The sequence below is a fragment of the Neltuma alba genome, unplaced genomic scaffold (assembly GCF_004799145.2).
Source record: "Neltuma alba isolate B1F8T4 unplaced genomic scaffold, ASM479914v2 tig00010589_pilon, whole genome shotgun sequence".
NCBI classification, from domain to species: domain Eukaryota; kingdom Viridiplantae; phylum Streptophyta; class Magnoliopsida; order Fabales; family Fabaceae; genus Neltuma; species Neltuma alba.
In genome coordinates, this window is record NW_021635452.1 from 48541 (window position 1) to 53394 (window position 4854).

Sequence of the window (4854 nt, forward strand, 5' to 3'; positions counted from 1 at the left end):
GAAGTACTTATCAAGAAATGCTTTCTTCAGACTAGTCCATGACTTATTTGCATTATCCACATAGAGTGGCAGATTCATGTACCACTATTTAGCTTTGCCCTCCAGGGATAAGTGAAATACCTTCCACATAACGTCATCAATACTTGCCCCTACTAGTTTTGTAGACATATACTGCATGTAAAGAGTTCAGAGGTGCAGATGTGGGTTTTCACCTGTGAGGTTGTGAAATTTAGGTAGTGAGTGAATCAATTGACCCTTAATTTCAAAATTTGCATTAAAAGTAGGAAAAGCACCATACATAGGATCAAAGTTCCCATTAGATTAAGTTAATTCTTTAATAGTTCTACCCCTAGGTTGTTTATTAATCCTATTACGGCCATTGTTCTCTCCTTGCCCCTCATTAGCACTATTATTAGGTCTATTATGATTGTCATTCCCATTCCCACCATTAGCACCATTAGGAGGTACTTCAGCTATAATTTCCTCTTCTACCTCCTTAATCTCACTAGATGAATGGGATTGGTCTTGCAAAGTAAGTGGGCTATGAGGTGCTGTGTCTCTACCTCTCCTGCCTCTACGTGCTCTATGTGTAACATCCCAAATTTTGGCTTATAGACACAAGTAATAGCATAAGGAAAGGATGAGTACTAAGTCTAATGCAACAAAAGTCTCGGAGATCCCTTAGAAAGAAAAAAGAGATTTTCCAAGGGCAAATGTGTAAAACAATAGTGTTTGGGGACTAAAGAATGATGAACTGAAAACAACTAAGAGCCAGAGGTTATGCCAGAAACTTACAAGAGATGGCTCCAAAGGTTAGGCCTAAGGAGGGAGTAAATTGCAAAGAAGAGATTCCTAGGCCAAGTAGGGACCTAATTGTAAATAATAAAAGTTCTGGTCAGTCAATGCTCAGATTTAGCAAAAAGGGCCCAAATGACTTAGAAAAATTCTAGAAAAATGGGAATAGGATCCCAGAGCCAATATAAGGCTAGAAATGACAGAAATGTCCTGAAGTCATTCCAGGGTTTTGAGCAATTTGAGATAGTAGCTTAAATTGAATTATTTAAGCTATGAGATGGCCTCAAATAATCAGAAAAAACTGGTGAACAGTAGTTGAGGAATTTACACAGATTGTAAAATTAATTCCGTCCCCAGAAACTAACGAGGTTAGCTTTAATTAAATTTAAAGCCTATTTATACCCTATCCTGGGAAAGTCAAAATAGCTGTCCAAGGTTTGACTTTTGGCTTAAGAAAAATTAGAGGAAATCCCCGTGACGGAAGGAAAAGAATGAAACCCAAAGACAGATCAACAGAGTTATGAGCCAGTAGAAAAGAATTTGGTAAAATCGACTCTGATTAAATATTATTCAATTAATTAAGTCACTAGGGAGAGAGGGATGGGATATTCCTTTCTCTATAAGTATACCATGAGAAGATTAAGTTAAGAGTCAATGAAAGGTACATTGGCAATGCTCAGAAACCCAGAAGGGAGCTAGACTGACAATGTCGGGTCCCTCAAGGGTCAAAATGGGAAATTTATAAACAATTCCCAAAAATTCCCTAAAAATGAAAAAAGGGTAAATCAGGGGTTTTTGAATTATATATGATGTTTTGGGGGTGAAAATAGCCCAAAATAAATTATTGCGATATTTCCCAAGAATAGTGATTTTTTAAGAAAATAGTGAAAATTGAGGAAATATAATTATTTTAATTATATAAGGGCCTCAATAATTCAAGGACAAATATTGGTAAGTTCCTTGGGAATATATGTGAGTTTCTAAAATTCTTTCCAAGCATTGGAAATGAAGAAAATAATTTATGGGGAATTTACTTATGAAATTCTATCGGTAAAAGCCCGACTTTGGAGAAAAATGTGAAATAAATAGTTAGAGGTTATGAAAAATCCCCAAACTTTCCAGATCATAATTTTATATTAAATGTGGATTTTTCACAGAAAGAAACGAATTTTTGGACGCCCTGAGCTATTTTTCTTCATAAAGGCCCAAAAGGAGAAAATTAGGTAAAGGATTACGGTTGGGATTGAACTAGATTAATCCCATTGCTTCCTAACCAAATTTAGGGCACTTAATTAGTCCAAAGAATCATAGAAGAAAGTGAAGAATTATTGACGTTAATGAATCATGTTATTATTCAATGTGTAATTCTCCTATTATGTAATTTATGTTAGGGATGTCAATGATGCCATGTATTTAATTACAATATTTATGGGATGAATAGAAATGTATGAGGATGATTGGGAAAGTGTAAACCCAATCTATGTATGCCAAAGAAATAGAAAGAATTAAAGTAAAAAGAGATTAAGGGATAAAACGTAGGTCTTTGGGTAGTGAGTTTGTAGCTCCAGTTTGACCTATCAAATGAATGAGTTAAGCCCTGAAATTTGGCAGAGTTATAGTACACATCCCAGGCTTTAAAATGAGAGGTAGATCACCTTAATTGGATGTGTATTCAAGAAGATACAAATTTTCAAAGCTAAGGCACAGAATCTGGGAGTTCCAGAATTTACGAAATGAATAGTAATTTTTATTGATCAAACTGTACGAATTGGTCATGGATAAGTCCAGTTTGATATTTTTCCCTTAAAGATATTTCAAAGAGCTTTCTATAGAATTTTAGAACACCTCAATACAATTTTATGGAATTAGTTATGATTTTTGAAATTGGGCTTGTAATTTGGAATTTAAACAGTGAATGAAAATCCGAGTAGTTATGTTGAAATTTTAAATCCACAGGCTTGTGTCGTGATTCACTTGAACCATAACGCTTCCAAACACGTACTTTGAGGGATTAAAGGTAGGATGCTTTAGTTTGGTATCAGAGCAAAGGTTCTGGCAATTGTTTAAATAGAACAGAGGCTTTGGTAAAGGTTTTGACAAAGGTATAATACAAAGGTATAAGCAGAGTATTGGTTCAAGCAAAGCCCACTGTGAATGAAATCCTTATCTAGGAAAGTGATAGGTTAGCAGGATTGGTCCAACTAAGGTTATGAAACTGAGGTGACTTCTTTAAGGGAAATGGATATAGAGGAGGAGTAAGAAATTACAGAAAGTAACCTAAGAGATAGGTAGTCACTGTTAAGAAACTCCCCCTCAGGAAAGGAATAGTTAAGCTGAGAAAGCTTGACTAGGATATGAGTCAAAGTCAAAAGACTTCCCCAGAGGGTAGTGGCTAAGAGTGCAATATGCCAGTCAGGGGTATGAGTCAGTGCCCCAGTAGGGGAACCAAATGGCAACCTAAACCCTAAATAATCGATGTAATCTCGATAGAAGAAAGGTAACAGGACAAGCTGCTTGAGGTTTGTTCAAATCCCTAAATAGAGGTAAAAATCTCTAAGGGATAGTAAACCAAGAGGGACAGAGATTAGATGATAATGAATGAAGAGTCAATGATGACCTTAGTATCTAACCTAGATACCATACAATAAGGTGATTAAATGTTCACTGTGTGATGTGATAAGGGTGTGATGATCAATACCTGACCATAAGAATAATTGGTCAAGAGGTAAAGAAAGTTAGAAAGAATAAAGTCAAACAGGATCCCTCTTGAGGATAGATTTGAACAGAAATAGATGAGAATGTGAAAGTTGATGGTTGTATTGGGAACTAATTTATAGAGAGAGATGAGTAAGTTCCTGAAGATGCTTAGAGCCTGATGATGCATAGATACTTGATAACATTAGGGACTAAATAGTACTCTTTTGTGTCCCTAAGGCATCTATGAGAAGTGTGACCATAGCACTCAGGCCAATAGGGAATCTGAGAGATGAGATCCCTACAGACAAATGCCATTGCCAAGATGACTGAACAAGTCAAGTTGAGAGGCTCCCTTAATAGGGATTTGACATGTAAGAATGTGCCAGGATGGAGATTAAATAACAAACAGGTCTTGGCCATAGAATGTTTCTCAAATTGGGAGGTGGTTTTCCGATGCAGAGTTGATGCTGCTTTGCCAAGAGCAAGCTATCCTCTGAAGAGAAGGAAGGGGAACTATTATGATGGGGTTGACAACATTGTGAAGGTAACAGTGCATCCTCCCAAAGCGGTAGAGTTGACATCGTACCTATGAAAGTGTTATGTCCTCCATCAAGACCGGGAAAGTGGTTGAGGAGACGTGCTGGTGTGAGCAATACGTCCTCCCACAGGAAAGAGTAATAACGGCCAATATAAGGCTCGCGGAGTTAACCTTACCCCAATGAGAGTAAAGTTAGCCAAGAGTGATGAAAGGATAGAATAACCGAGGATATGATGAAAATGATTTTACAAGACCTCTCCCTATAAGATGAGAAAAGGGAATCGTAAGGCGTGATAGACTGTCATGGATATAATGATAAGCCCATGAACAAATGGCCTAGAAAATTACAGTGGTAAAATGACAAGGAAATGGCCTAAGGTAGCTAAAAGTTAAGGAAAAAGGAAACACAGGAAGGATGAATGATTCCAGAGTTGACGAAAAGGATTGAGTAAGGTCTAAGAAGGCAATATGGGTGTTTGTGATCAGTTCTGGGGAATAATCGGTCAAGTTACAAGCTGAGGATAGGTGACTTATTCCCTAACTCAACCTATTGGTCTAAAGGCTCCTAAAGAGTGGAACGTGGCTTAGGTAAAATATGAAAGAATCCAGGGTCACAGTGGATCCTGAAGAGGCTTACGGTAGAGTGCAGTAGCTCCCAAGGTCGCAGTAGACCAAGCCTAAGGGAATGTTGCTGAGCCATAAGGGCAGTATCTCTTTGGGGCACGAGAATGAGATGACCAGGGATGAGTTTAAGATGGGGAAACCTCCTCAGGTTTGTTACCTAGTACAGAGAGAGTACCCTTGACTTTTTGCACAGATACTGT